Source organism: Ptychodera flava, chromosome 22 (assembly GCF_041260155.1).
Source record: "Ptychodera flava strain L36383 chromosome 22, AS_Pfla_20210202, whole genome shotgun sequence".
NCBI lineage: Eukaryota > Metazoa > Hemichordata > Enteropneusta > Ptychoderidae > Ptychodera > Ptychodera flava.
In genome coordinates, this window is record NC_091949.1 from 27,540,259 (window position 1) to 27,552,521 (window position 12,263).

The following is a 12,263-nucleotide window of genomic DNA, read 5'->3' on the forward strand; positions in this document are numbered from 1 at the left end:
GCTTGAATAAGTCAGTGACCTATTTGAGAACACTTTTTAAAAAAAAAAAAACATTTCAAAGCCATTTGAAAGACAGGAGTTGAAACAGAGCTAGTTACTTAAGGTAGAATGCGCCTCGGGGACAGATATTTGGACTCCAAAACGTTTTCAATTCTTTCCTGATCTTCCACCTGTCGGGGTTTATATTTAAGCTCTTTGAGTAAGAAAAACTTTCACCGTCTTAGTTTTTTGAAAATAATTTTTTTTTCCTCCATGGCATTAACACAGGGATGGCGGCCATTTTGAACTTCAAATATTGGTATAGCTTGGATTATTTGTCTCTCTAGTACAAAGATGTGCACGCTGACCACCGTTTTTAATTCTTGATTTTGAAAGTTAATAGTTGGAAGATTCCTTGAAGAAAATTTTAGCGAAAGTTGAAGTCCTTAACTTTCGAGGCGCATATTACCTTAACGTGTGAAGATCAAACTATAAAACATAATCACCACTGTACTCAAAAGCTCAGAAAGCTCGCGCAGAGCTACAGTTTCGATTGCAAGTGACAGTTCACTGTTTAAATGACAGCTGTTGTTTATTTTTTGATAAAAATTGTGCAGGGAAATTCTGTTACTCTCCTTCGTTACAGGTGTTGTTGGCCTCGATGGCTGTGGCAGATAGTGGAGTGCCCTATAGGTCAACGAACTAATCAACGCTTGCTCGAGGCTCCAGTAACGCCAACTCCCTAGCCCTGCCTTTAGCGGCGCCCTGCTAGCGCCTGCCTGCGTACTTTGCATTCAGCCGGTGACCCTTGACACAAGTCATGAAGATTGCTATATTGATATGTCCAATCGAAAATATATCGATGCATTTTATTGGATTTTCAAATTCACAAGTTATCTCAGTAAATGTAAAATTTTTGCGATTGCAAAATTTGATCAAAAGTAAAAAATAATGAAACTGGGGCCGTAACGTACGAAGACGCACTCACATGCATTGTGGGATTGCAGATGGCGGTGATTATGCTGTCAAAGAAATTTATCAAGACTTGATGTTTTGTGTCTTCTATTTTGGTTTTGTGAAGATCTTACGATACTCATTTACGCAGTTGAACTTACCTTTAGCAACTTGATGTGTAGCTTTCAAGGTTTACAGTAATAGACTTCTGCATCGAATTACAACTGGAGCCGCCACGTCAGTAGCCTAATCGATCGACAGATAACTGCTTGCAGACCATTTGCGTTGAGTCTGTCGAGTCCTGGTACCCCTTTCGGCTGCCGGAAGTATTTAAAGCTTTAGCAACTCGCTTGGTGTGCCTTCCATGTCTAAATTTATCTCATCAAGATTTCGTAATTCGGGTGAGAAAAACTTGCATCGGTCGATCTGTGCGCGCTCGCTTGAGGGACGAAATTTCTGGTAAGGATCATACGGATTTTTTTATCTGTTCTTTTCTGCATCACACAGGTGGCGATTCTAGCCAATACCTGTGATGTTCATGTATCTGCATTAACCAAAGTTAGTAAATACTTGAGTCGGTGACCACTTTCTCCACTGACTAGCATTTCACACACAGAGCACTAAATATGCGACCACAAAACACATCTGGAAGAAGTGTTTTACGGTAGTACACATCTCGAAAGTGAAATGCTTACCACTTATACTCTCAAACTTTCCTAAACGAATTTTTCAACCATTCTCTTTCAAATCCAGAACAAAAATTGTATTGATTGTGTAAAGTTGCTTTTTGGGCTAGAGGCCTTTACGAGCAATAAGGATACAAATATTATACCCGTTAATGAATTACGTAGATTTGATAATAGGATATATACGGAGTAAGGTTGACAATAGTGTATTTAGATTGATTTACATATTCCGATTATTTATTTCATAATTTTAAAATTGTGCTTGCAAACAAAGTTACATTTCAAGACAGCTAATAAAAGAAAAGATTACACTCCATTTCAATAAAGTAACCTTAAAGTTTGATGTCATGGTGGTGGCCGATATCAACTCTATATTTGTTGGGAGGTGAATCATTAACGTTATTTCAATGTAACGTCCGTGGCCCATGACATAAATATATCGTAGTGTTAATGACTAGCTAACATAATTGACTCAGAAAAAGGAGAAAATGTATTGACCTTCTTACAGAAATATAGAGAAATTCCTAGGGAGATGAATTCTGTCTTTACTGTACGTTAAAGTACAAGATCGAAGATTTTTTGAGTTCTCATGTATAGAGTTTCAACGCTACACTTTGGCTCCACTGTAGAGCCTTTGTTATAAGAATTAATGAGGGTAAATTCAAGTGAACCATCATCGCAGCGTTTTCATGAACGACAAGAGTCAATATTGAAGAATACTACAAATTTAATCATAGTGGTAAATTACTACCTCAAAGTCTTTTTCCGAAAAAAATTGACATTTAATACTTTTCATATCTGTTGATCAACTATTACACGACTTTTGCGTATTTCACAATAAACTGAAAATTTGCTGACCGACGAGTGCATCCTTGACAAACCGTGATTCTGACAATATGCGTCTATACAGATGATTTTTAATTTAGCGCGTTTTCAAAGTCACTGATTTTCAACAGAAATTGTTCACTCTTTCAACGGGAAAGAATGAGGAAAACTTGATTTGCACCTTGGCATAACTGAAGATTAGTTGATCTAAACTTTGTATACAAAATATACAAGGTAAAGCTTTACGGGATACATATACCGCTATTCTACACTATCTCTAACATTATCTTAACCCTAACAATTCCCTGGGTTACGAAAGAAAGGTCGCATGTGCCCAATAAGCTCCAATCTGACTACTACTTTCAAATGAATCGTATATTTGCAAGTAAAATGTACTTGCTAAGAAATCTCGTTTACTGTCTAGCAATATTTCATGACGTTCTCATGAATGTTCTGCGAGACTGAGTACGCACTTCACATCCACATCATTCATGTTTTCAAATAACATTTAAATACATATAGTGACGAAAACGAAACTACTCTGCTCCTAATAAACATCGTTCGATCTTACATTAAGTACCAACGTAGAAAGAAATCAAACAAATATAGTTCAAGGGTTTTCAAATTGCTGGAGAAGTTGCCAAACAAATAGGAAACTTTCCAGAGCAGCAACATTTTACTTCCGTTTAATTAAACACTTGAAATATAGTGTAATATCTCAAGGTTACAGTGAGTCACTGCTCCTTTAGTCATGGCATGGTAACTGACTAATATCTTTCAGACAAAATTACCCCTGATTATAGAAATTAATCAGACAAACAACACATCAATAAAAAATGAGTAAATACAATGCGTTTCACCTAGGTACCGCAACTCAGCGTATGAGACGGACACATTCCACGTACAACACAAACGATAAGCTTGGGTATCACGACACATTTGAAAGTCACCGACTCATTGATTAATTGCAGTAAACCAGCATTGGGCAGCCGCTTGTCTAGACTGAGAGATACACTTGATCTACAATGTGTGGCTTTTTAGTTAGTTTCTGTTGAGAATACCTTCACCTCTTGAACTCTTAGCTGAAATTGTAAAAGAAACAGTTACATTGTAGATCAAGTCTAGTCAACTGTTTATCTCTCAGTCTAGACAGCAGCTGCCCCATGCTGGTTTACTGTAATTAATCGACGAGTCGGTGGCTTTGAAATGTGTCCGTGATACCCAAGCCAATCGTGTGTTTTGTACGTGGATTGTGTCCGTCTCATACGCTGAGTTGCGGTACTTAGGTGAAACGCACTGTAAGTACACCTCAAAAAACAAAGTACTACATATCTAACGAATTCTGCCAAAAAGTCAAGCAAAAATGTTGCTAATAATCTAAATGGATGAATATCTCTCAATAATTATACATACATACATACATACATACATACATACATACATACATACATACATACATACATACATACATACATACATACATACATACATACATACATACATACATACATACATACATTAGTTAGAATATGAAATCTGTGTCCATGAGTTTTACAAAGCTCAATGATATTTGACAGATCAATAACAGTCAAAAGTTGTGTTTTTCGCAGCGATAATTTTGTTATGAATTGTTTCAGTGTTTGTGATACGTGCATTCCAATAAACACCATATTGCCTACCCAAATTCATAGCTAAAAAAACACTCAAAACGGAAAAGAAAACAGTAACGTAGAGGACAGTATCAGTTGCGTTTAGAGTCTTCAAAAGTTTTACAACCCTATGCCAATTCTCACCGTCTTTTCTTCTTTGCACCCGTTTGCAGTCTAACTTGAAATCGTTCCAGAGATATAAAATGCTGAAACCCCCAACGGCGAATATTGGAAGCAGAAGAAATAAAATACACTCACACCAGACAGCAATATTCCTTAAAATGGCTGGGATTACGTTTGTGTGTGACACAAAGTAGTCATAATTCCAGTGAATGTGGCATGAAAGCTTAAATAATGAAATGGAGAATTGAAACACAAGCCAAGAAGAAACAAGACTGTGTAACTTTAAAAACTCGGAATACGTGGCAAGGATCCGTTGGCGGCAAAGGTCAAGACCATTCTCGATATTTCGTCGCACAAACGACAAACAAAGCTTCATATCTGAACGTAAACTGCACTTTAGTAGATGTATTTCGAAGCAGAATGCCGCAAACATAAAGTAACCGATTACGAAAGCCAAAAGGTCGAGGCCGTGCTTTATCCACACATTATCAGTGGTTGAATCAGGGCATTTGAAAATTAGGTACGATTGGTACGACAATGCGAAGAATGTGCAAACAAGAGCGAATGCAAGCGACAGATAGCCAAATCCTGTATTACGTGACAAATCCAAGACGTTTAGGTGAGTTAATACATTTCCTTTAGTAAGGGCATACACCCACCAATTTCTCGTCGGTGGTGACGTCTCGTAAACCATCGAAACAATACGCATTAATGTAACAATAACCAAGGGTAGTACATAGGATGATGCCGATAACAGATGTAAAGTCGCTTTTTCTTTTCCCCAGTTGGACAGCGCGCAGACTGTCCAGGCGCTCAACATCAAGCTTGCTATAATCACGAGCCAAGTTAATGATACAATCCACTTCACCAATTGTGATGGTTTCCTTTTATCTCTATAAGAAGTAAGACCTGGGAAGGAAAAATATACATTTTTCACCGCATTATAACACAAGCAAACACAAGTGGAATTCGAAAATGTTGGAAAACTAATGTCTGCTCTGTAATGACATTTAATTTTGTTTCCGGATGTAGAAGATTCATAATAAATAAACAGGCTAACAGAGTGAAAAAGACATGGGGTGACTAAGCAGACAGCAAGACAGATGGACAGGGGAGGTAGCCACACAGACAGTCAGGCAGGCGGCAAGCGGAATTTCTTGATAAACAGAGATGCAAGTTTCAAATGAAAGAAATCATTGCTACCTTCCACGTCAATACTCATTTGGTTTGATGTTGGTTCATACTGACATCGATTAATCAGTGGTGTCTCTTCCGAACCAGTGGATTGCCGTCGGTCGTCTGAAAAGAATGTGTAAGTTATACAAATCAAAATCACTTCAATTTATATCATTATCGCTATGAGGCTTTACGAAAACAAATTCTTATTTTTCGTGCCTACACGAGTAAAGATTTGTTGACTTACATGTAGATAAATCTTTGGATAATAATTGAATGGGGTTTTCCTGGCCTCTAGCTATAAACCTGGCATCCCTTACCTCTACTGTATCGAGTCCTTAAGTTGCTAGTGTTTAATTTTAAATGTAAGGTACAAATATTCACGTCTGCAGGAATAATGTAAACCTTTCCAACTCAGATCAAACATAGGTCCGAACTGAAAGTTGGGTTTTCTATCAATTTGAATTTCCTAATTCGTAAATCGGCTGTTTACTTGGAGAACGTGAGCATCGGCGGTGCGGGGCGAATAGACCATGCGATTTGGCAAATGGAGGTCCCCAGCCCCCTAAAAATGATGTTTATCCCCTGAGCGCGTTGTTTCCGCTATTGAAGGCCTTAGCCCCGGGATGTGGCACCCACATAGACAAGGAGTACCCCTGCCCATCCAGATTAAGCCATATTATATATATATATATATATATATATATATATATATATATATATATATATATATATATATATATATATATATATATATATATATATATATGTATGTATGTATGTATGTATGTATGTATGTATGTTATATATTATAGCCAAAACATGGGACTATGTGCCCGAGGGGAGGTGACCATTTGCCCGACGTAAGGCTTGCTTATGTTAGAGTAACTTGATGCTTTGTCAATAATTGACCACGAAATGTCAAAGACCTGGTTCTTTTGTTTGAGGGACCAGACGTAGTTGGAGAGCTCGGTACAGTGCCGATACCTTTCATTACGGAACGATTGCATGCGATTAGCGAAGCGCGTCTTGAAGGTGTTATTTATTTATTTTTTTATTTATTTAATCTTTAATTCAGACATAAAAAAACGTCCATATAAAAACATAAAAGAAAATGACAAGACAACAACAAAAAAAACCACTTAATATAAAATATTAATCCAATGGGCTTGTAGTCCATAAAACCGCCTGTCACATGCAACAAGGCTGTTAATCAAAACATTAGTACTATTTTGCAAACGGACTCTAAAATTATGAGCAGCCCGTCTTCGTAAAACAGACAAGCAATTCATTGAATTATCAGCAAAAACTTTTGAAGCACTAGCGTATCTTGAAAAACCAAAAGTCTCCGTAGAGCATTATTATGACAAACAGTAATACTTCGTATAACACACCATTAAAATCGCACCACAGATGATTACCATAAATGTTATTACAGAATGCATTAAAAAGACGAGATTTCACCTCAACAGAGCAATGGTAAAATTTTCTAAGAATCATATTAGCTCTGCCACACAGTGCTCTACGTTGCCTTAAGATATCAGTGTCATCACGAAGGTCACGTGTGAAGACATGGCCCAAATAAGTAAACCAAGAGACAAATTCAATTGAAACGTTACACAACTCAATTGATGGAATTACAGAAAGATTGTTTGACGATTTAAAATGAATACATTTTGATTTGCGAGAGTTATACCTCATATCATGGTCAGAAGCGTAATTTTCACAAATTTGAATAAGTCTACGAAGTCCTTTAACTGACGGGGCAGCAACACACATGTCATCAGCGTAAGAAAGATTATTCAGCATAACTCCTCCAACTTCGCAACCCACTCCAGCATTAGAAAGTTTTACATTTAAAGCATCAACATAAACATTAAAAAGAAATGGTGAAAGTATTCCACCTTGGCGAACTCCATTACCTACATTAAACGATTGTGACAGTGAATTTGACCAACGAATACAAAATTTTTGACAAGAGAACCAATTTGTTAAAAGGCGGATGATATACGTGTGGATAGACCTGTCAATCAATTTCTTGAGAAGGGTCCAATGATTGACTCGATCGAACGCCTTTTCTGCATCGAGAAAGCAAACAAACACAGAGCTACCATTCTGTCTGTAATATCTGATAGTTTCTTTCAATAGAAAGATACACATGTCAGTTCCATGCGCCTTTTTAAATCCAAATTGATTGTCAGTTGTGTGTAACTTGGTTTCACACCTGTTAAGAAGAATGTACTCGAGTATCTTAGAAGACATACAAGTTAATGCTATAGGGCGGTAATTGTTCTTATTTGAAAGATCGGCGGTCTTGTCTTTAGTTACAGGAACAAGTATCACTTTCGCAAGGTTAGCTGGAACATGGCCATGAACAAGTAAAGCAGAGAAACATAGTGCAAGATGCACCTATAATCTTTTACTGGCAAATTTGAAATGCTCGGCACTAAGGCCATCAGCACCTGGAGACTTCCCAACCGGAAGTCAGTGAGTCCGATGAAGACTTTCTCCGTTTTGTCCTCCGTTGATACCTTGGTCTTGTAAACCACACCTTCGACTTGACAGTTACCCTTCAAGGGGCATGTAGACTTGTCCCGGCAACTAAAATCAGCTGGTCGATCGTGACGTTGGCCCCCGGTGATTACTCTCTTATTGTGTGATTTGATAATACTAGCCATATTCTTCATACAACTGTAACTCACTTTAATCGTGTTTCTATTGAAGATCGTATGAAGCTTAGAGCCCTTTGGGAAGCATTTGTCAACAAGTCGAAGGAATTTCTTGCCGATGCAATCGTTCCGTATATATATATATATATATATATATATATATATATATATATATATATATATATATATATATATATATATATATATACATATATATATATATATATATATATATATATATATATATATATATATATATATATATATATATATATATTTGCAAACGGTTTGATCCCATTGGGGTGGTCTTCTTTTAGAGGAAAACAGGCCAAAAAGGGCAACTCGTTTTTCAAGGTATTCATATCCTCCTTTCTCTCCCACCATCATCTTGCTTCGGTTCGATTCCTATAACCTTACCACATTGGCCTTCTTTTTATACCCGCACCCACTACACAGAGAAAGCATTTCGTATCCAACCCCGCAACCCGCGCATGCCGTAGTGCCACCACCCTTCCGCAACCTGGCTTAGTAAATGTAGCGATGCCCGTCACTGCAGTTCTGCCTGCACGTAAGGACAGATACCAATAGCATCCACTTGCACTCGTCTTTGCCCTTTATCTTGCAAGATATATCCCCGGGGGTACAAGCCTTATATGGATATGTGCTCTGCATGATTTTCCTGCAGATGGAAATATTGATTCTGAACTAGTCCTGATGCCCATCCGCCTGCATTCTCTTAAGAGTTAGACAACAATGTTCAAGTCTGCATTAGTTCTCAGATTTAGGCAACAATATGATTGGTTGAGCCACTACTGCAGGTGCCCATCCAACAAAGTCTGTCAAGTTTGTTCGCAGCTCAGAAATTCTGTCAGCAGGTTGTTATTCGTCAGCATGTTTGTCAGTCCTCAAGTCATAAACATACTGACGGAAGTGAAATGTGAATGAAATGTAAATGAAATATAAATATGAAATGGCTAGCTATGTTCACAACTTGAATATTTGGCCCAGAAAAAAAAATTAGCAGTACTGACAGGTATTGTACCAAGGAGATGATGTTTATGAATGTAGCATTCTACATTTTAGCTAATCTGTGGCTATTTTCATAGCATTTGTTTCACAGCTTACATAAACGATGACTTAATGTTTTACTGTGGGGTGAGAAGGCCAGGTGAGTTGTTGATGCCAGTCATGGGCATAAGGTGACCGCAGAACCAACTGAAGCAAAAACATGCTTTTCTAGCTTGAGATAATGGCCTTGAGGATATTTTCATTTCAATCCATTAACTCAAACATGGAAGTGTTACTTACAGTCTGCTGTCAGAGCAGAGTGAAACACTGATGTGTTTAATGATATATGTCTCAGTGATTAACACAGTGGTTGTCACAGATAATTTCACAGATACTGTCTATAGGTCGCTAAACGCCACTCGCAAACGAATTGTTGCACTTGAATTATCCATGCAGTTGTGTGGGAATTGTTGCAATGTCACTGTGCTGGCCTAGTTGCATAATAATTCTTTTGCCTTTTGTAGGCCGTAAAGAGATAAGATTTTCAAAACTCGGTGCCTTTTTACATAAAGGGTTTTTACTCCTTATGCTTGCATTTCCCGGGCCTGGGGCCTTCAAAAAGAGGAAACAACGCGCTAAGGGGTAAACACCATTTTGAGGGGGCTGGGCGCCTCCATTTGCCAAATGCCGTGGTCTTTTGGCCCTCCCTGCTGCTACGTGGACAAAATAGTAGACATTATCAGCTCCGTCCGTCCGCCCTATAAAAGGCAGACTTTTTGGAATTTCCTTGGACCACACCTACTCTGCCAAGAGTTGAGCTATCCCTGTGACAGTCTGTGTCTTCTAGACTGTTAGACATAATTAAATTGGGCAAAATTATAATAATGGACACCGTAAATCTTCAAGGTCATCTATGTCATCCAAATTGTCTTACCTTTTTTTAGATGTCCATCTCGCCATATTTTATTCAAATCCCTGCATATAGAACAGGGTGTCCTCGAATCATTGTTAGCCTCGTTCTCGGCCATGTCGGCAATCTCATACAATTTATGCAACTTTCTGCAACCCATGTGCCTCAGTAAACACGGCAAACATCTTCTGAGGTTGTTACTGTTTTCACTCTTGATATATCCCAAGATACCAAGACTGTACCGAACAATAATTGGCCATTTGCTTCTACAGATACACATATCTATCTGTGTTTAAATCTGAAATCGTGCAAGAGACAGTTACTTTCACAACAAGTTTCAGCTTTCAAGAACTGTCATTAAGTATGCCTGATAAGGCTAAAATATGTGTGTTTCAGTTTACTTTCAATTAGAAAAGAGTAAATGTGTCGGGAATCTTTGGATTTTTTATTTGTATTGGGTGCCATATATCAAAAAAAGCTAAATTTTGCCAAACCATATCCAATTTTTAAAAATTGAATTAAAGGTTTCGGAGTCGGAGGCTTTGTTACTTGTAATATGTCGGGTTAGCGAAAATGGGCATATTTGTTAATGATTAGGCCTATACGAACAACTAAGAATATAGCGACTGCCAAAAAGATAATTTCAAGAGGCGTTTTAACATATAAATATCGTATTTTCGATGATATTAAAGTTTAGAGAAGGAAGTGAAAGCTATGCGCAACTGCAGTGTCCCGCTATTATTTGGAAAGTTTCCTTCATTATCAATTTTCGCCAATCACCACCAAGAAAACTTTGAGCTATTCGTCTATACTTTACATTCTCCATGGTTTTGAACTCATTTGTCAACAGCTCGTAGCGACTAAGTTGTCACAAGTCCTTGCTTACCCTCTGAATTTTTTTAAGGTATGAATTGCCAGCTGAGAAAACTTTACATTTTTCCGCTCGCAGATGGTATAAAATTGTCCTCAAAATTTTAATTACGCTTGGTTTAATCTGGTTCTGATACGAGTGTTTTTCTGGCCAATCTATGATATCCACAAGTTACTGGGCATTTTAACTATGCTGAATATGCAACAGCCGTTTCCCTTAAATGTTACTCTCTACTCGCCCCAAAGTGTTCTGTACTGTTCCATGTATGACGATACACATCTTCACAGAATACGTTTGAGATTCAGCAGGTTTTCGATCGGATTCAAACTCACGACGCACTGCACTGAGTCACCTAGCGAAGACATCACAATCAAAACCGCCCGGCAAAATCCCCACCTTTGAAAGTGTGGTTCAATAGTCGAGATATACGACATTTACGGCACCAACAGTCAAATTCAATCGCCTACAAACGTTGGCATATCGAGTCAAGCGAGACAAAGCGATTTTGGTTCCTACCTTTGCTCCAAGAACCTCAAAATGCTCCCGAGTGGAACCGAGAATAGAAATCTTGAGAGACGTGCCTCACCGAGTTTCCAGGACTGGTGTTGAAATACGCTGCAATGTTCAACCGTAGACCGTAGAAATAGGACTGCCTATCGTTGAACGCAGAAGCAGAACTTTGTTTCTGACGATAAAAAAACGCGTACACGTGATGCTTGTTGGCATTTCCCTTCCGTGTACATGACGCTCGTCGTTTGATTCAAACAATAGCGATATCTTTAGATAACATTTAATGACATGATGTCGTCACCATCATACCGCTTGTCACGCTTGAATAAGTCAATGACCTATTTGAGAACACTTTTTACATGAAAAAGCCATTTGCAAGACAGGAGTTGAAACAATGCTAAACGCTACTTATTAAGTTAGAATGCACATCGGGGACAGATATTTGGACTCCTAAACTTTTTCAATTCTTATTCTACCATTTGTCGGGCTTCATGTCGGAGCTCTTGAGTAAGAAATACCTTCACCATCTTAGTCTCTCAAAATCGAAAATTTCATTTTTCTCCATGGCGTTGAAACGGGGATGGCGGCCTTTTTGAATTTCAAATAATCATTAGTACATCTTCGGTTATTTGTCACACTAGTACCAAAATTGATACGGTGACCCCCGACTTTTATTGTCGATTTTGAAATAAATAGTTGAAAGATTCCTTGAGCTAAAATTTAAGTCCTTAACAATCGAGGCGCATACTACCTTAACGTGTGGAGATCAAACGATAAAAATAATCACCACTGTACTCCAAAGCTCAATAAACTAGCGCAGAGTATGATTAGAACTAATGTTTCGATTGAAAATGACAGTTCACTGTTCAAATAGCAATTGTTGTTTTTTGATAAAAATTATGC

General features: G+C 38.0%; 1 long non-coding RNA gene across 1 annotated transcript; it reads right to left on the minus strand.

Annotated features, from left to right (window-relative positions):
• Positions 1–1,831: 1,831 nt before the first annotated feature.
• On the minus strand, positions 1,832–11,505 carry LOC139123101 (uncharacterized). The gene is made up of 5 exons (XR_011549579.1): positions 11,367–11,505; positions 10,004–10,277; positions 5,420–5,515; positions 3,753–5,125; positions 1,832–3,304 (listed from the first exon to the last, which is right to left on the minus strand). It is a non-coding gene; the product is annotated as an uncharacterized lncRNA (long non-coding RNA).
• Positions 11,506–12,263: the final 758 nt, after the last annotated feature.